This window comes from Macaca fascicularis, chromosome 17 (genome assembly GCF_037993035.2).
Source record: "Macaca fascicularis isolate 582-1 chromosome 17, T2T-MFA8v1.1".
NCBI lineage: Eukaryota > Metazoa > Chordata > Mammalia > Primates > Cercopithecidae > Macaca > Macaca fascicularis.
Window position 1 is genome coordinate 99,173,439 of NC_088391.1, and position 21,223 is coordinate 99,194,661.

The 21,223-nt window shown below is 43.2% G+C and overlaps 1 protein-coding gene across 4 annotated transcripts in view; it reads left to right on the forward strand.

Moving 5' to 3' along the window:
* The first annotated feature begins 12,032 nt into the window (after positions 1–12,032).
* MYO16 (myosin XVI) overlaps positions 12,033–21,223 on the forward strand; it is a 698,554-nt gene continuing 689,363 nt past the window's right edge. For 3 of the 4 annotated variants that reach the window (XM_005586232.4, XM_074021383.1, XM_074021386.1), the window contains exon 1: positions 12,507–12,714. The gene's annotated coding sequence lies outside the window, so the exon portion shown is untranslated. Of the gene's footprint in view, positions 12,163–12,506; positions 12,715–21,223 lie in introns of those variants that run through there. The other variant, XM_045377420.2, reaches the window with a different exon arrangement.

Consider the following 21,223-nt stretch of genomic DNA (forward strand, 5'->3'; position numbering starts at 1 on the left):
ATTAAGGTACATTAAATCATGAAGATAGACTTCTAAAAATAGAATTATTATCCTTATAAAAAATAGACAGCATATTTGTTTTTCTCTGTGATCTGAGGTTACAAAAATATGGTTATCTGCAAACCGAGAAGAATGTTCCCACCAGACCCAAATCTGTGAGTGCCTTGTTTCTGGACTTTCCAGCTTCCAGCAATGTGAAAAGTATTTGTTGCTTAAGCCACCTGGTCTATGGTATTGTGTTATAGTAGCCCAAACTGACTAAGACATATGCTCACACTAATTTTAAAAACAACTGAGTGGCTACATAAATGTGAGAAACAAAAGTAGATTGTTTTATCAAGGAATATTACTAGGAATAAGAGGATCGTTTAGTGATAAAGTGATTAATTCATTAAAAGTACATGGCATTTCTGCGGGTCAGAGCAAGACAGTGAAATAGAAGCCAACACCATCCTGTGTGCCCCCTTCAGGAACACCACATTTTAACAACTAACTACACATAAAAATGCACCATCACAAGAACCAAAAATAAGGGGAGCAATCACAGTACCTGGTTTTAACTTCGTATCACTAAAAGAGTCACGGGGAGGGTAGGAGAGACAGTCTTGAATTGCCAATGCCACCGCTCCCCCAATCCCCGGCAGCAGACATAATATGGATATCTGTGCAAAAAGAACAAAATTGGAGGAATCACATTACCTGACTTCATATTATACTACAGAGCTATAGAACCAAAGAAGCATGATACTGGCATAAAAACAGACACATATATCGATGGAACAGAATAGAGAACCCAGAAGCAAATCCATACATCTACAGTGAGCACATTTTTGAGAAAGTTGCCAAGAACATGCACTGGGGAAAGGACAGTCTCTTCAATAAATGGTGCTGGAAAAACTGGATATCCATAAGCAGAAGAATGAAACTAGACTCCTATCTCTCACCATATACAAAAATCAAAATGGGTTAATGGCTTAAATCTAAGACCTCAAACTATGAAACTAATATAAGAAAACATTGGGGAAATCTCTAGGACATTGGACTAGATGAAGATTTTTTTAGTATTATCCACAAGCACAGGCAACCAAAGCAAAAAATGGACAAATGGGATGACATCAAGTTAAAAAGCTTCTGCAAACCAAAGGAAACAATCAACAAAGAGATTACCAACAGAATGAAATAAAATATTTGCAAAGTACCTGACAAGGAATTAATAACCAGAATATATAAGGAGCTCAATCAACTATATAGGAGAAGAATCTAATAATCTGAATTAAAAATGGGCAAAAGATTTGAATAGACATTTCTCAAAAGAAGACATACAAATGGCAAACAGGATATGAAAAAGGCCTCTGCATTATTGATCATCAGAGAAATACAAATCAAAACAATCACACTACTACACTCCAGCCTGGGTGACAGCACAAGAGTCTGTCTCAAAAAAAAAAAAAAAAAAAAAAAGTAATGAGATGTCATCTTGTGTACGGAATTGGTGGGTTCTTGGTCTTGCTGACTTCAAGAATGAAGCCGTGGACCCTCGTGGTGAGTGTTGCAGTTCTTAAAGATGGTGTGTCTGGAGTTCGTTCCTTCAGATGGTCAGATGTTCAGATGTATCCAGAGTTTCCTCCTTCTAGTGGGTTCGTGGTCTCGCTGACTTCAGGAGTGAAGCTTTAGACTTTCACAGTGAGTGTTAGGGTTCATAAAGGTAGCACATCTGGAGTTGTTTGTTCCTCCTGTCCAGAGTTGTTTGGCCCTCCCAGTGGGTTCGTGGTCTCGCTGGCTTCAGAAGTGAAGCTGCAGACCTTCGCAGTGAATGTTACCGCTTATAAAGGTGGTGCAGGCTTAAAGAGTGAGCAACAGTAAGATCCCTTGCCAAGAGTGAAAGAACAAAGCTTCTACGGAGTGGAAGGGGACCCCACTGGCTTACCTGCTTTTATTCCTTTATCTGGCCTCACCTACATCCCTGCTGATTGGTCTATTTTACAGAGAGCTGATTGGTCTATTTTACAGAGAGCTGATTGGTCCGTTTTACAGACAGCTGATTGGTCTGTTTTGACACAGTGCTGATTGGTGCGTTTACAATCCATTAGCTAGACACAAAAGTTCTCCAAGTCCTCACCAGATTCGCTAGACACAGAGCGCTGATTGGTGCATTTACAAACCTTTACCTAGACACAGAGTGCTGATTGGTGATTTACAATCCTTTAGCTAGACAGAAAAGTTTTCCAAGTCCTTACCTGTCCCAGAAGCCCAGCCAGCTTCACCTCTCACTGGCACTCCCCATGGGACTTTGTAGCCTGGGCACTCCTGCAGCCCAGAGGGAGCTCATCCCCTGATCAAGCCCAGCAGGCACCAGCTGGCCACGCTGAGTGTGGGGATCCACTGAGCCCACGCCCACCTGGAACCCACACCAGCCCGCAAGCACCACATGCAGCCCAGGCTCCCACCAGTGCCTCTCTCTCCACACCTCCCGGGGAGCAGAGGGAGCCAGCTCTGGCCTCGGCCAGCCCCAAAGAGGGGTCCCCACAGCGTAGCGGCCGGCTGAAGGGCTCCTCGAGTGTGGCCAGAGTGGACACTGAGGCTAAGGAGGTGCTGAGAGTGAGTGAGGGTTGCTAGCATGTCGTCACCTCTCAATTCTCCCTCTAAACAGGACACCTTAACTGCTATGGGGAATTTGGCCAATGACCACTCTAGCTACTTCCTGCTGGATAGGGGCAAAGAAGGGGCCTTGCAGTTGCAGTGTCCTCCAGAGGGGAACTCTTTAGGCCAGTTGAAGGGCCAGCAGGTCGGTCCAGGAGTCCTCAGTAGAAGTTGTTAGTTGAACTCATTTGGGGTTCCATTTGTAAGACCACATGTAGCTTGATGGCCTCCATTCTAGAGGAAACAAATTTGACAAGAAGGTTAAAGATAAGGGCCTAAACGTGAGTAACAGCAAGATGGCTTCCACAGGACCTAGAAAGGGGAGAAGCCATGTTGCCCAACTCCAGAGGTTGGTATAAGAGTTTGAAATGCGTTGTCTGATTTCAGAAGCCTTTTCCTATAAACGCCAGGTGGCACCTCATACTGTCCTTGACTGGTTAGTGTAAAAGCAACACTCTTCCCCTAAGAAGGTGCAGAGTCCTCCTTTCTCAGCAGTGAGGAAGTCTAGGCCTCAGCAGTTTTGGAGAGTCACTGCTGCTAAAGAGTCTATTTGGGATTGTAGAGTAAGGATAGATTTCGTTATTTCTTGCAAACTGTCTGAGAAAGCCTTTGAGAGTGTGTGGTAGTAGGATAATGCATGTTACACTGTTAACTTTCAGCAAACTTTACTTTTGTTGAAAACTTTGTAAGTTTGGGATTTCAATTATTCTTTGCTATTAGTAAGACCTCGTTCAGTCTATATTAACTTAAAATTGGTATAGATGGCTCTTTCTTGATTCTGTAAGTACTTTAAGGTTTGACTGAGTGTAAACAGCTCACATGTATGAGTAGACCAATTATTAGGCAATTGTAATACCTATTGTGTCTTTTTCTTTAATCGCCTGGGAGGAACCGTCTATCATCCTGTCCTGAAGGGAGTTCCTCCTGTCTGGTCAGACTTTTGTCAGATTTAGATCCTCCATTAGGAAACCTGCTGCATCAAGGATTTCTGATAGGAAGGTTACGGGTTGTCAGTGGTCTCAGTGCTTTCGGGCTATGCCCTTGTTTACACTGACAACAAGGTGGTATTGGAGTGTTATAGGGTTAAAGAGAAGACCTTCAATTATCAATTACAGGTTTTAAATTTACCCTGACTTTTAAAGGAATAGAGTACACTGTTTTTTCTTTACTACTTTTATCTCCTTCTTTCTCTCTCTTTGACTTTCTGTCTCTCTGTCTCTTCCTCTCTGTCCTCTTCTCTTTGACTTCCTCTCTCTCTCTCTCTCTCTCTCTCTCTCTCTCTCTCTGACTTTCTGTCTCTTTCTCTCTCTTCTTTGTGCTGGTCCTTCCCTGCCTCTGTCAGCCACGTATGCTGCTGTTCTCCCCTCTCCTTCCCCTTTTTGATGGCTTCGGCAGTGTAAGACCTGCCATCTCCTTGGTTTTTTGCACGGCGTGCAATTCTATGATTTCCTTGTGGTATTTGATGGGGGCTTCTTCCAGAGGTTAGGAACTCCCTTTCTTTCCATATTGCAGCATGGGCATGTAGGATTAAACATACTTGCTATCTGTATACACATTTGTTCTTTTTCCCTTTCCTAGTTCTAAGGCTCGGATAAGTGCCACTAGTTCTGCTAACTGGGTGCTGGTCCTTGTGGGAAGAGGCTTACTTTCAAGTATGGTTGCATCACTATCTATGGCATAACCTGCCCTTCGTATCTCATTCTCCACAAATGAACTTCCATTGGTATATAGGTTAAGGTCAGGATTTGCTGAGGGGACTTCTAAGAGATCATCTCGGGCGGCATAAGTCTGGACTATAATTTGTTGGCAGTCATGCGCGATTGGTTCCCCATCCTCTGGGAGAAGAGCAGCAGGGTTGAGGACCACGCAGTACATATTTGAAGCACCAGTCCCTTAAAGAGTAGTGCCTGGTATCTAAGTAGGCGGTTGTCTGATATCCATAAACTTCCTTTGGCACCTAGTATGCCATTTACATCATGAGTAGTCCAGAGAGTGAGATCCTTTCCTTATATTATTTTGATAGCCTCTGACACTAAGACGGCCACCACCAAAACTACCCGTAAACAGTGAGGCCAGCCTTTTGCTACTGCATCAATTTCCTTACTTAGGTATGCCACTGGTTGTGGGGTTGTCCTGCGAGTCTGAGTAAGGCTCTAAGAGCTATCCCTGCTCTCTCTGTGATATATAAAGAGAAGTTTTGTCCTGTGGGAAGGCTTAAGGCTGGAGCTTGAATTTGTTCCTTCCAATCTCTAGACTTCAGGACTGATTCCCTCCTCAAGCAGGGGACAACGAATGGGTACCTTGTTCCCCATATTCATGTAGATAATATCTCCAGCTTTGACTAATATATCCCTCCTTAATAAGAGTGTGGGACTTTCAGGTATAACAAGGAAGGCATGTGAAAAGAGCAAAGTCTCCTAATTACAACTGAGGATGTGGGAGAAATACCTGGTTACAGGCTGTCCCAGGATTCCTCAGATGGTAATGGACCTTGAGGACAGTCAACCAGGACAGGAGATTAACCCTGAGAAGGCCGCACCAGTGTCCAGGAAGAAGTCAATTTCCTGACCCTCAATGGTTAAGCATACCCAGGGCTCAGTGAGGGTGATGACATGAACTGGCGCTTGCCCCAGGCACCCTCAGTCCTGTTGTTGGATCATCTGGTTGGGGGCTTCGGACCCAGAGAACCTTCGTCCTCTGGGGCAGTGCACCTTTCAGTGATTGCCTCGGCATAGTGGACATGGACGAGGGGGTGGCTTGTTTCTCATTGGACAATCTTTTTTAAAGTGTCCTCAAAAACCACACTGATAACAAGCCCTACTGGGTGATTGGCCTGCTCCATTTTCTGTCCTCTCTGAACCACCAAGGTTCGTTTGTCTGAGGGCCATGACTAAGGATGTGGCCTTTCTCTGATCTCACTTTTCCTTTTGGGCCTGTTACTCTTGGTCCCTATTAAAGAACACCAAGGTTGCCAGGTTTAATAATGTCTCCAGATTTTTTTCAGGGCCAGGGCTTGCTTTTGGAGCTTTCTCCTGATATCTGCAGCTGATTGGGTAATAAACTTATATTTTAGGATCAATTGACCCTCGAGTGATTCAGATGACAGGGGAGTATATTTTCTTAAGGCCTCCTGTAGCCGCTCGAGGAAGGCAGAAGGATTTTCTTCCTTTCCCTGAGTTACAATGGACATCACTGAATAATTCAGGGGCTTTTTCCCAATTCTCCTTAGTCCTTCTAGAACACAGGTCAACAGCTGTTTATGACTCCAGTCCCCATGATCTGAGTCAAGGTCCCAGTGGGGATCCATACTGGGGATGGCTTGCTGACCGGTAGGGAATTTATCCCTTTCTTCTGCTGTCATTCTATCATTTACTTGACTAAGACACCAGGTATCTCTAAACTCTCAGGCTGCAGCTAAAGCTGCATTCTTTTCCTTAAAGCCCAGGGTTTGATCTAACAATAGCATGACATCTCTCCAAGCAAGGTCGAAGGTTTGCCCTAGACCCTGTAGGACATCTATGTACCTATCAGGATCATCTGAAAACTTCCCCAGGTCTGCCTTGATCTGCTTTAAATCAGAGAGGGAAAAGGGGACATGTACCCGGGTTGAGCCAAATTCCCCTCCCCCTACAGCTTGAAGGGGACATAACCAATAGCCCAGGGGTTTTTGTGGTGCTTTGGAGATTTCTTTGCTTATTTCCTTCTGGGCGGGGGAGATTAGAGGAGGATTATCATTAATAGGAAGGGGAGCTATAGGGAGGCTAGGATACCGGGGTGAGCTGAGAGGTCCTCCTGTGGGATGTAAATTGTAAGCTTTGCATAGTTGTGTGTTCTCCTTCAATGAAAATAAAGCTTAGACATAAGGTATTTCACTCCATTTGCCTTCCCTCTTACAGAAAAGGTCAAGCTGCAGGATAGTATTGTAATTTATACTTCCCTTAGGGGGAAAAAAAAAGCCATTTTTCCCCATCAGAGAGAATATTGGGGCCAAACTGTAGTGCAGAAAAAATGAGCTGCCTCTTTTTCAGGGTTTGTGGGTCAAATTGGTCTTAATGGCTTAGGATGCATTTCAAGGGTGAGCCTGTTGATGCCTTCGTGTTTCCCATCGCTTGGCGATAGGCGATAGTCTCACTGCTTGGTGATAGGCGAGAGTCCCTTCGTGGTTGCCAAAATGTGAGTGGATGTCGAGGCTGAGGAGGTGCCAAGAGCAAGCGAAGGCTGCTAGCACATTGTCACCTCTCAATCTCACCGCAGTTAAAATGGCTTTTATCCCAAAGACAGGCGGTAGCAAATACTACAAGGATGTGGAGAAAGGGGAACTTTCATACACTGTTGGCGGGAATGTAAATTAGTACAACCACTATGGAGAACAGTTTGGAGATTCCTCCAAAACTAAAAATAATGCTACCACATGATCCAGCAACCCCACTGCTATGTATATACCCGAAAGAAAGAAAAGCAGTGTATCAAAGAGATGTCTGCATTCTCATGTTTGTTTCATCACTGTTTGCAATAGCCAAGATTTGGAAGCAACCTAAGTAGCGTTCAACAGATGAATAAAGAAAATGGTGCATAGACACAAAGAAGTACTATGCAGCCGTAAAAAAAGAATGTGATCCTGTCATTTGCAGCAACACTGGAGTTCATTATGTTAAATGAAATCAGTCAGGCAAAGACAAACTTTGGATCTTCCCTTTTATCAAAGTGGGAAGCTAAAAACCAAAACAATTGAACCCATGCAGATAGAGAGTAGAAAGGTGGTTACAAGAGGCTGGGAAAGAGCATAGGCAGGTTGTGGGGAGTGGGGTTAATGTGTACAAAATAATAATTAGAAAGAATGCATAAGGTCTAGTATTTGATAGAATAAGGTGACTCTTTAAAGTCAACAATAACTTGATTGTACATTTTAAAATAACTTAAAAAGTATAATAGGATTATTTGTAACACAAAGGATCGATGCTTGAAGGGATGAATACCCTATCTTCATGATGTGATTATTACACATTGCATGCCTGTATCAAAGTAACTCATGTACCCCATAAATATGTATACCTACTATGTATCCCAAAATTAAATATTAAATTTAAAATTTACAAAGGAAGTATGTAACAATTTACAATATGCACTGAAAAGAGAAATTCTCAATACAAAAGTAAAAACTGATAGCATTACAAGGAGGAATATAAAAATTCACAATTACAGCTGGAGATTTCAACACCCCATTTTCATTTCTAATTGATAAAATCAACAGTAGGTATATAAAGGCCTTTAATAATTCCATCAACCATCAACACAATTAACATTTATAGTAACTCCACCTATAAACAGCGGAATGTGCATTTTCTTCAAGTGCATTTGTCATATGGTTTGGCTCTGTGTCCCCACCCAAATCTCACCTTGAATTGTAATAATCCCTGCGTGTCAAAGGACGAGGTGGAGATAACTGAATCATGGGGGTGGTTTCTGCCATAGCTTTCTCATGATAGTGAGTTCGCACAAGATCTGATGTTTTTACAAGGGGCCCCTCATTTGCTCTGCTCTCATTCTCTCTCCTGCCGCCCTTTGAAGAGGTGCCTTCTGCCGTGACTGTAAATTTCTTGAGGCCTCCCAGTCATGCGGAATTGTGAGTCAATTAAACCTCTATTAAACGTCTTTTCTTTATAACTTATCCAGTCTTGGGTATTTCTTCATAGCAGCTGTGAGAAGGAATTAATACAGTAAATTGGTACCAGTAGAGTGGGGCACTGCTGTAAAGATTCCTGAAAATGTGGAAGAAACCTATATATATACACACATATATACAAACACATATGTATATACACACATATATATACACATATATATGTCTCTATATATATGCAGACTGGATTGTATATGCAGAATAGATATATATATGCAGAACAGATTATGAGTGTAATAAAATACATACAAATAATTCACTTTACACATATTTCCATTAGATGAACTTAATACTTTCTCTTTCTAAAAGTGATAAAAACTTTAACTCAGAATGTTGTTATAGCCATCTTCTTTGAGGTTTCTATTTCAGGTAATCCTCTTTTACCACAATATACCTCATATGGCTGCCAAAGCTGGATAATACATGCTTCTGTCCTAGTAAAAAAATTTACTATTTCAGAATTTGCTGCCTTCATGTAAACAGAGAAATTACCAATGACAAACGAGCATTCATATCTCACTTTAAAAAGAAAAATTACCTTTGGGAACTGAACCAATATTGACATTCTTAATAATACATTCTTAATAATACATTGCCCATATGCTTAAATTGCATAGTGACTTTTTTAAACCTTATCAATTTCAATTGTGTATTTCAGCCCACTGTAATCACTGCCTGTAACGGAAATAACTAGAATGCAAACATGATTTCTACTTATGACTTTTGCTATTTTCTTTCCTTTTTTTGTCTTATACTGTCACCTGCTAATACAGAAACAGATACATGATATAAACATATATCCAATATATAACCCATAATTGAGAAACATGCACTGTAGCAATATAAAGCCTGAACTCTCCTGCTGACCACTGTAGTATTTTATCAGGCGCCTCTACTGTTTGATGTCTGTAGAGCTTTAAAGGTTGGTTACCAGAGCTTAACTTCTGGTGAGCTAAATATGTGCAAGCTGCTTCTTCTATACAAATCTTACAATATAAAGAGAAACAGAATGATTTCAAATATTATGCTACACAACAAACATAAAAATGTGTAATATGGCCAGGCACAGTGGCTCACGTCGGTAATCCCAGCACTTTGCGAAGCGGAGGTGGGTGGATTACGTGAGGTCAGGAGTTGAAAACCAGCCTCACCAACACGGCAAAACTTCATCTCTACTGAAAATACAATATTAGCCAGTCATGGTGGTGGGCGCCTGTAATTCCAGCTACTCAGGAGGCTGAGGCAGGAGAATCGCTTGAACCTGGGAGGCAGAGGTTGCAGTGAGCCAAGATCACGCCACTGTACTCCAGTCTGGGTGACAGAGTGAGACTCTGTCTCAAAAAAAAAAAAAAAAGTAATATCTTCATACCACATTTATACACATTTATATTTCTCTGGCACTAAATGCATAAAATGCCAGGAAAACAATAAGGTGCTGAAATAATTATTTTAGTTTTAATTCATAGTCAATCTTGTTAGCCTTCATTATTATGATTTTGTAAATCATTATTATTATTATTTATACTTTAAGTTCTAGGGTACATGTGCACAACATGCAGGTTTGTTACATATGTATACATGTGCCATGTTGGTGTGCTGCACCAGTTAACTCATTATTTACATTAGGTATAACTCCTAATGCTATCCCTTCCCTCTCCCCCCACCCCACGACAGGTCCCGGTGTGTGATGTTCCCCACCGTGTGTCCAAGTGTTCTCATTGTTCAATTCCCACCTATGAATGAGAACATGCAGTGTTTGGTTTTCTGTCCTTGTGATAGTTTGCTCAGAATGATGGCTTCCAGCTTCATCCATGTCCCTACAAAGGACATGAACTCATCCTTTTGTATGGCTGCATAGTATTCCATGTTGTACATGTGCCACATAAAAACCCTAGAAGAAAACCTAGGCAATACCATTCAGGCCATAGGCATGGACAAGGACTTCATGACTAAAACACCAAAAGCAATGGCAACAAAAGCCAAAATTGATAAATGGGATCTAATTAAACTAAAGAGCTTCTGCACAGCAAAAGAAACTACCATCAGAGTGAATAGGCAACCTACAGAATGGGAGAAAATTTTTAATTTACCCATTGTAAATTATTTTAATAAAAACGAACTCTGACTTAGACTCCATTACATTATATATGGAAAATATCATCATATAGTTTCATATTTAAGGTCAATTAATTAGTTTAATCCCATCTTAAAAATCACAGAATATATTTCAAATCACTTAAGATGTGAAATATAAATGGCAATTAAAAAGCGGTATCTGAAGTCATTATATCATCCATACTTGAAAATGCAGCCTTATAATGTCACCTAAGTGTTTGAAGTTCGAATTTCATGCAGAAAACTAACTATAGAGTCTCTATCTTTCATATATTCATTTATCATACAATTTATCCAGACATATCCAATAATTAATATGGTAGTAAACTCATTTGAAGAAACAGTTATTGAGTGTGTACTATGTTCAAGACCCTCTTCTATTATGTATATATATACATGTATATATACACATTATGTGATTATATATAATATATAATTACAGTATATACATGCATTATATAATCGCATTATCATATATTGCACTTTATACATTACATAGATTATATATAATATATATCAATGTGTACAATATGTGTATATATAATCACCTATATGGTCATTCACTGCATAAGGATGTTTGGGTCAACAACTGACCGCATGTAGGAAGGTGGTCCCGTAAGATTATAATACCATGTTTCTATTGTACCTTTTTTACATTTACATATGTTTAGATATGCAAATACTTACCATTGTGTTATAATTGCCTATGGTATTTGGCACAGGAACTTGCTTTATAGGTTTGTAGCCTAAGAGCATTAGGTTATGTATCATATGTCCTGTGTGTCTCTGTGTGTGTGTGTGTGTGTGTGGCAGGAGTCTCCTTCTGTCGCTCCCAGGCTGGAGTGCAGTGGCGCGATCTCGGATTTCGACTCATTGCAACCTCCGCCTCCAGGACTCAAGTAATTCCCCTACCTCAGCCTCCTGAGTAGCTAGGACCACAGGCTGTGCCACCACACCCAGTTAATTTTTTGTGTTTTTGGTAGAGACAGGGTCTTGCCATGTTGCCCAGGCTGGTCTCAAACTCCTGATCTCAGGAGATCCCCCTGCTTTGGCCACCCAAAGTGCTGGGATTACAGATGTGAGCCACCGCACCCTGCCTGTAGCACATGTCCTAGGTGTGGAGTAGGCTACACCACTGAGTTCTTTGTAGGTCCATCCACCCTATGATATTCGCACAGTCACGCAATCGCTTAAGGACACATTTCTCAGAGCTACCCCTCATTTCTCAGAGCGTACCCCTCTGGTAAAGCAACGTGTGACTGCATGTCTCCATTAACCCTAGAATTAATACAGCAAATAGCCCTCCTGGAGAAATGTGGACAGGAAACATGTTTACACAGCCAGCCAAGAACAAAATTGGGGGCTGGGGTAAGCCTTCCATTTCATCGCACTGAATGCACTGGAATTGTCTAACAATTGTGACGGCGCAGTCCCCTGGAGGCAGGCTTATTCTAGCACATGTTCTCTGGTCCAAGGCTGAAGTTGATTTTTGGAGCCCAATTCAGAAGGCTCTTGAATTACCAGAGAGGGCGAAAGACTGTTACGGCCTCTGTAGCTTTAAAAGGGGTCACTCATTTCATCTGGTAACCACTGCCACAGTCCCCGCAATGGCCTTTGTTCTGTTCGGACTGCCCAGGGGGACCTCGGCTGCAGGTCACAGCTCTGGGCACTCCCTTCCCCTCCAGCTCCCGGGATCTTGCTGAAGTGGAGACGGAAAAGTTTCAGGAGTGAGCTACGTTCTTAGAATTGTAGCAGAGAGACAGGCGGGAGAGAGCGGAGAGGATCGGAGGGCAGGAGCGGAGAGAGGCGCGGTCTCCAGGAACGCGCGGGGGAGCGTGGAAAGGAGGGCGCCGGAGACTGGGGGGCTGCCCGGGCGGGAATTAGAAGCCAGGCGGGTTCAGCGTCCTGGGCGCGGCAGGAAAGTGACCCACAGAGCGAGGCGCGGCGCCCCGGGAGCTGGAGCCCAGCCCCACGACCCGCGCTGCGGCGGGCACCACGCGGGGGGCGCGCGGGGAGGGGAGAGGCGGGGCCGGCGGGGACTGTGTCGCCGCCGACGCCGCGGCTGCGGGTCGCAGAGGCGGGCAGAGAGAGCCGCCACCGAGCGGGTGGCGGAGCCGTCCCCAGCCTCCAGCCGGCCTGGCTGCGCGCATCTGCGCCGGCCCCGGGCACAGGGGCAACTGCCGATCCCCTCACCCGCTGCGCGGGGCTGGTCTCCGAGCCGAGTCCTGGCCATCGCCGCGTCGCCCGGCCCCCGGCTCCCACGGACCCTTCTCCGGCAGGTAGGGGCGTCGGCGGGACGCTGCGCGCGGTCCCAGCGCGGAGAACGCGGCGGGGCAGCCTCTCCGAGTCTGGAGGTCGGCGGGGCGCAGAGGCTGTTCTGCGCGGCCGGGCTGGGGACGCCGGGAGGGTGTCGGGGGTCGGACCTGAGGCGCTGGGTCTCCACCCGGAGTTCCCGCACGGTGAGGACTGGACGTGCCTGGGGGGCGTGGAGGAGGCTTGTCGGTTCCTTCCTGGGAAAGGAATCGCGGGGACTTCCCAACCGCTGGGATGCACAAGCCGAGGAGGCTGGGAGTAGAAGCCTTCTGAACTCTGGACCTGCCCCAGAAGGAGGGGGCGAAACTGGCCATTTCGAGGGACGCGGAAGCCCCGTTGCTAAGGGAGATGGGGGAAGCGGCGTGGTCACCTACACAACCGCGCGGTGGGGGCTCTGCTTCCTCCTCTGTTTCTTTGGGCATGGAAAAGAGAGCAGAACAAAGATGTAGGGTGAAGGAGGGCTCCCCAGCTGTTGCCTCTTCCGCGGATCCTGCTGACCCCTCTGCGCGACCCCCGCTGGGCAGTGTCAGCTCCATTGTCTCAGAGGCTGGCGGCCAAGTGAGGGGCTGGTCTCACCGGGGGGCGCCGAGCCTCAGCGCACCGCCCCGTCTTCCCCGGCTGCAGAAAACCACTAGGCCGGTGGAAGTGCTCCGTTTAATTGGTCCCTAGTACGCCCCCGAAAGGAAATGGAGACGATTTCCATCAAGTTCTTTTAGTATTTCTGTCATTTACAGAAAAGCTACTCACATGTGGCTCAGATGTCTGTGTGGGGGTTGTGAGCCAGGGCATTAAAATTGGGTGTTAACCGTTTGCCACTCAGAAGAATTATTAGCCACTGGAGGAGGAGCGGTTTCTCTTGCTAAGCAGGGTCAAGTGAAACTTGGCTGCTTTGAATCAGCCAGAGGAGTAAATGAGCCGAGGACTGGCCTGCGGCTTCCAAAGGCAGAAGCGCAAGGGAAGCCCGGAGCCTCTTCTGAGTAGTGGCTTTCTCTGCGAATCTCATGCAGTCTCTGGAGTCTGTGTTGGAATGAAGGTTAAAGCATTTACAACACGCGTTTGCCATGTGTTCTTGGGAGTATTTCTGACGCTCCTGCGGTCTATCCATGCATCTCCCAGTGCTTTTCACTTAGAATCTAGAGGAAAAACAAGGGAACCCAAAGTCGTCAATGAGATCCTGAGATCAAAGCCACATGACTGAGGAGGGGCCAACCACAGATCCACTGGGACAACCAGCTTTTTTCTTGTGGGATTATTGCATAGCTACCAGAATAAATTACACTTTCCTCTTAGTATTTTTAATTTGTAGAAGCCTTGAAGGTAATTTGTCATCTGTGGATTAAGGGTGCTCTAAAACATGTCTATTGGTCTGTTTGAAGTTATTTTAGTTTGTTAATATTATACAAGCATATGTGACATATTCTTAACACTATCACATGTGATTAACTTTTGTAAGCTTATGAGGTTTACATATGATGGACGTTTTAAAAACAGTATACACAGCAATGCATTACAGATGGCATATGTTCCAGGGACCATACTATTAGCTATAAAAATCATCCAGAGTGTGATATTTATTTACTGAAGGAAAAATATGTTTAACCAATACAATTTTATCTAGAGGGCAGAATGCTATGGTTGGGTTTATCTGTGTACTATGAGAATTGGGAGGGGAAATTTAATAAAGTAAAACGATTTGTTTAGTATACATTAAAATAGCTAAAATATTTTGCACATGCAATTAATACTGTAAAGGTTTCTGCCCCTCTCCTCCACCCCCCTGGCCTGAGAATGCTCGAAGATACAAGCCCCACCTGCTGCTGTGCTGGGTCATGAATGTAATCTGTGGGTAAGTTAGTGGCCTGTGGATAAAGGACAGTGTACACTGTATACAAGCTGGCTGCACAACCCCAATGTTCTTGAAGGAGACTGAATAAAAATAGAAATATTGCCTTCTCCTTGAGAAATCAGAAAATAAAATCTGTTGGGGAAAGCCACAATCATACATAGAATCATATATGATCCAAATATATGTGTATATGTGTGTATCTCTATGTGTGTACATAACTTGCAGGTCTTAAATGTGTTAAAACATGTACATAAGTGAGAAGAGATATGGTATTGGAACTGTGATATCTGAAAATCATACTTTAGGCTTGTGCTCAGCTGAGCACCTCAAAAATGTGTCTGCCCTTTCTGGATCTCATCACATCACCAGGGCAAATCCAGGCCAATGAGAACACATGTTCATAGAATGAGAAAATGCTGGGGTAGAACGGTACTTTCAAAATGTTCTGTTCAAGCTTGCTCTACTCCAAATGAAGGCAAAGAGGTCCAGAAGACTTAGGTAATATTTTTTTCAAGATCGCACAGCTAGATATTGGCAAGGATGCTGGATCTTGCTGTTTTCACCAGACTGGAGTGGTAGATGTGTAGGGAGAGAGAGTGATTTGATTACTTTCTCCCGAGAAAAGGGCTGGCCAGTGAAACCTGCCACAGACGTATTGCCTCTTCCTCCTTTCCTTACACCCTTCCAGTGTGGTTCTCTGCCCACCAACCTTTCTTCTACATTCTGCTCTGTACTAGAAATAACACATTTTCTTTAAGATTTCCAGACAGCAAAGAGTGAGCATGTGAGGAGAACAAGGAAAACTTACTGAGATTAAAATGCATACAGTTTAACCAGTTGGTCTTTAAAAATTTTTTAAGCCAGGGAGTATAAGCAAATGATTTTCACCTGAATTCCACTGAGACAAGGACACAGTCCTAGAAGAAGAAATGTCATTACTCTTAGAAACTGAAAAGCTCACAGTAACAACACCTTACTTGTCCCAAAGACGCTTTTCCATTTAATATCTCATTTGATCCTCACAAGTGCCCTGTCTAGATGTAGTGCAGGCACACTCATTCCACATTGCCAATTTCCTATGACTGAATTCTGGTCCTTCTCCTTCTTACAGATGTCTCCAGGCAAAATTAGGGCCTCTTCTGGGGCTATGATACATGTGGGTGATTACCACCCTGTAACATCTGTTGTCTTAATTTAAGTCTGTTTTCATCTTTGTATCCTAATAGCCTGCCCTGGATGTGCTATTCAGTAAGGATTCAGTCAATGCTTTCAGAGCATTGTTGACTCATGAGTTAATTGAGATCAAACATTTATACTCAACTTACCTGTTTTAAGCATGGGGTTTTTTTTTTTTTTTTTTTTCAAGAGAATGTGCTAAATAATTTTCAGACAATGTAAAATTATAAAAATTTATTAACAATTTTGTAGTGACATTTCCTGAAAATGAGTAGTCATTCAAGTATGCAGGACCCTGACTTTGAAGACTGTAAACTTCTAAGGACTGGCGAGGTGTGCTCCTTGGGATGCCAACTCTAGATTTTCTGCAGGTGCCCAATAAGAAGTAGATTCCCTGGCCTGTCCCAGGCCTACGGAATCAGAATCCGGGGCTGGGACCACAGCCTTCCTCTGAGTCATTTACAGGAGCACACTGCGTTTGAGAACACAGTGGATGGTCTTTCAAAAATGTACACTGGGCGCACCCCCAACCCCCCATCTAGCTAGAGCCACTTCTTTTCCCATTTATGTAGGAATCTGCAAAGATTTTCTTACTTTGTTAGTTTTATGTTATTATAATAACTAGGAAGATGTGACAATAAACCAGGCCACTAATTCCAAGGAAGTTTAGGTTTATATTCTCAACTGTGACTACAAGTAAACATGGATGAAATATTGGTAAACTCTTAAGTGGTAGGATCAAATCAACTCATTTCTTGTATATCCCACACAGGATTACAATTCTTTGTATATAATTATGTTTTTTAAAATAACTATGTTAAGTGACTTGTTCTTTATAATTTCTGCGATGTGCTTATTTCTGTGGTCAGAGAAACCTGGGCACAGGCGTCGCGGTTCCCTCCCTCCGCTTCATGGAAGTCCACTCCTGAGCTCTCCTCAGCCTGGCTTCTCCCTGGAACGGCCCCTCCCTCGCTCAGCTCCGGCGGCCCCTCCCTTCCCGTCTTTCCTGTGGTCTCAAGTGTCTCCCGCACCTCTTGGTGGGTGCCTGTGCCTGGGATCCACATATGCATCTCCAGTCCTGACCTGGAGGTTCCATACCACACCTGACTCCTCACATCCACACTGGAATCCTAATCTCGATTGTTCTCTCTAGGCCGGCCTCTGTTATTCCTGTTGATTCCTGGGCGTTTTTTGTTTGTTTGTTTGTTTGTTTTTTTGAGGCGGAGTCTTGCTCTGTCACCCTGGCTGGAGTGCAGTGGTGCAATCTCGTCTCACTGCAACCTCTGCCTCCCGGGTTCAAGCGATTCTCCTGCCTCAGCCTCCCGAGTAGCTGGGATTACAGGTGCCCGCCACCACACCCAGCTAATTTTTGTATTTTTAGTAGAGATGGGGTTTCACTGTATGGGTCAGGCTGGTCTCAAACTCCCGACCTCATGATCCGCTCGCCTTGGCCTCTCAAAGTGCCGGGATTACAAGCGTGAACCACCTCGCCCAGACTTGATTCCTGTTTGTTGTTTTGTTTCCTGCTGTTTTTCTTCTTCCTTTCCCTCCCCCACATCCCATTTTCCATTAGTCATCAAGTCTTTACAATGTGTCTTACAGATATGACTGAGATGAGTCTTCTTTATTCTGACCTTTTAGGACTGCCCTGGATTCAATCTTCATCATGCCCTGTCAGGGCTAAGGGACTAGGCCCTAATTCATCTTCCTGCTCCAGTCTTACAGTTGCCAGAGTGATTTATCTTAAATGCAAATTTAGCCATGAAACCTTCTGGCTTAAAAGACTTGAATGATTTCCTATCATCTGCAGCATAAAGTGCCTGCTCCTCCCCACGACAGACACCTTCTTGACCCATTCTCTGCCCAGCTCCAGCCTCCTCTGACACCTCTCCCAACTCACATCCCTGCGTTTCACAACACCGAGGTGCTTGTTCTCCACGTGGAACTTAGCATTTCTGAATACACTGACTTTATTCATCCCCCTGAACACTGGGCATGAGCTGCTTCTAGCTTTGTTCAGCTGGAATCAAATCCGGATCATCTTCCCCCAAACACCCCACTTCATAGAGGTCCGTCTTCTGCCTCTTCTGCTGCCTGCCCATCTTCGCTGTTAACCCGTAGTGTATCGCACTTGCTGAAACGCCGGACTTTCCCCGGCGCTGTGGTTACTGCTGCTTACTCATCTCTGTGTGTCTGGATTGGGTTGGTGTTACATGAATGGATATGAACACTGCAGAAGATAAAAGCGAGCTGCTCTCGAGGCAAGAGTGCCTGGGGGAGATTCTAGCTTCAACAGCTCCCTAAGCTCTCCCTAGGGACCCTCTGTCTCACCTGTTATTGTATCTGTCCTCTGCCGGTAACCCCGGGTCCCACCGTATTCATCCTCTGACTCTCTCTCATCTGCTTCTCCCTTCCATAAAAGACATCTGCTCCTTCCACAGATGAGGAAAAGAAAACTCAGAGACTGAACCACTTCTTCAGAGTTACACTGCTAGCTTAGGGTAGATCCGGACTTGCCAAAAGGGCTGATTACTTACCCTGTGCTCTTTGCGCGTTTTAAAAGAAGAAAACTGGCTTTTAAAACAAGTGCCATATAGAAAACCATCTATAGCTGGAGACAAGAAGCCACTACTTGTGGGCCAGTTCCAACCTTGACCTGTTTGTGTACAGCCAGTAAGCTAAACATGTCGTTTGCACTTTTAAAATATGGAAGAAAAACCCAAACCAAATAAAGAATGTGTGACCAACTGAGACTCTGCAGCCAGTGCAGCCTAAAGTATTTACTCTCTGGCCTTTTACAGAAAATGTTTGCTGAACCCTGATCATGGGAATAATGAGACCTGAACATGATGTTTAGTATAATTTATGAGGTAGCTGACTTGGGCAAATAATTGTGATGCCAGAAAAGACTGGACATATAAAAATAAGTTGTAATCCCAGTACTTTGGGAGGCCGAGGCAGGCGGATCACGAGCTCAGGAGATCAAGACCATCCTGGCTAACATGGTGAAACCCCCTCTCTACTAAAAATACAAAAAATTAGCTGGGCATGGTGGCGGTGCCTGTAGTCCCAACTACTCGGGAGGCTGAGGCAGGAGAGTTGCTTGTACCTGGGAAGTGGAGGTTGCAGTGAGCTGAGATTGAGCCACTGCATTCCACCCTGGGTGACAGAATGAGACTCCGTCTCAAAAAAAAAAAAAAAAAAACTAAATAAATGAATGAATAAATAAGTAAATAAAATAACTTGTAGATTTATTGAATTTTAAGAAAAAATGAAAGGAAAAGCCATAGTATATTTAAATACTTGATGTCATATTTATTTCTTATTTTTGATGCTTATTATTTATCCACAACTATTTAGCATAATAGACATAATTTTCATTAATGTAAGTAAAGTTAATTCCTCATCACATCATTCTGGTAATTTTTGGTTAAAAATGCTTGAAGGTATAGATAACAGTGAGTTTGATGTTTAAATTATCATAAGCTGAATTGAATTATCAATTCAAATTGATATATGAATATCCTCTTTAACCAAAATGTTGAAAACATTTTAATGTTATTTTTATTACTGAAATTAGTTGATATTTTTAAAATAAACCCAGGAGGCTAAAAACTGTAGAATGTGGTACTGTGTGCCTTTAATGAACAGATTTGAAATATTAAATAATTTCATTAAGAATGATAAAGTCTTATCCAAGCTTACTAATTTTTTTTCTAATTTAGATGATTGGTTATAAGCAGCTGAGTAATATGTGGTTGGAGTCCCTGGGTTGAAATCATTTCATGAGCTCTCAAATCTTCTTTTGAAAAGTCTATTAATATGCCTTTTATCTTTATTATCTGAAACAGAGAGCCATTAACTTTACATTCATTGCAGAGATTTAGATCTATATGCAAGAGCAAGACAAAAGAAATTTGGCCTAAGAAATAAAGAACGTTAGTAGGACAGAATTCTGAGAATATATTTTTATATAGGGTGTAGCTCGCTATTTTCATTTTAGTGTGTAGAAACAAGTTTTCTGGAGTGAACCTAAGACAGGTTATTTCTAAGGAAGGGAGTTTGCTAAAGTTATAGATATATAAGTGTTCAGGCAAGGATGATATATGGGGTTTCCCTAATATATACTATAAAACAGACATTGAAGCAGGAAATTGCAATATAGTATAATATGGTCAATAAGGTCAATAATATGGTCAGTCTTCTCCACCTCAAGCTGGAGAAGATTCCTGTTCTGCATCTCAATTCTCTGAGATGGTGAATATGTGGAAAACCTTTCCTAGGCCTCACCTGTGAAATGGTACATGCTCAGTGCAAGCAACAAGAGCTGCAAGGCAGGGGCCAACCTCTGCCAGGAGCCGACGGTATAAAAACCATCAAGATGATTTCAAAGCAGAACTGTTCTTCATAACTGTGGCCCCAATTTTCTTCATCAAGGAGAAGCAGCTCAAAAAAGTTTTTTTTTTTTTTTTTTTTAAAGGTCAGAATCTTGGATTAAAGCCAAAGATAGGTGAGGAAATTAAAACAAAAATTTATTTAGCTCTTTGAAAACCATTCAAGTTAGGCTCAAGTTAATCCTATGCCAGGAGACTGAAAGAATTGCAAATGTGCCTTTGCAGGTGCTACTTGTAATCTTTGGGACATGATAGAGAATTAAAGAAATGCCAGAAAACGGGGTAGGTCAGATGAGCTGCGTAAAGAAGCATCCGTGATGATACGAGGTGGTACATAGAATCACATCGAAAATAAATTATAGGCCGGGCGCGGTGGCTCAAGCCTGTAATCCCAGCACTTTGGGAGGCCGAGGCGGGCGGATCACGAGGTCAGGAGATCGAGACCATCCTGGCTAACACGGTGAAACCCCGTCTCTACTAAAAATACAAAAAGAAATTAGCCGGGCGTGGTGGCGGGCGCCTGTAGTCCCAGCTACTCCGGAGGCTGAGGCAGGAGAATGGCGTGAACCCGGGAGGCGGAGCTTGCAGTGAGCCGAGATCGCGCCACTGCACTCCAGTCTGGGCGACAGAGCTAGACTCCGTCTCAAAAAAAAAAAAAAAAAAAAATTATATATGTAATATGTATGCACACATCACAAATGCTTTTTAAACGTTTAAAACATGAGGAGCTAAAATACATCACAAAAGTCATTGCAAAGAAACCTGATGACCTAGACTTTAAAGAAAGCCAGAAAAAATTAATGTGAGACATTGCTTATCTATAACATTAGGAATCTGGACTAAATAATTTCCAGGGTTCCTATGTTCTAAGAATTTATCATAGGTTTTATTATTATTATTTTTGCCTTTACTTGGTGTCAGTTTTTTAAAATTGTGGTAAAAAACACAACAAAATACATCATTTTAATCATTTCAAAGTGCACAGTGCACTAATGTTAACTATATGGGCATTTTTGAGCTACACATCTCTAGAAGGTGTTTTGTTTGTTTGTTTGTTTG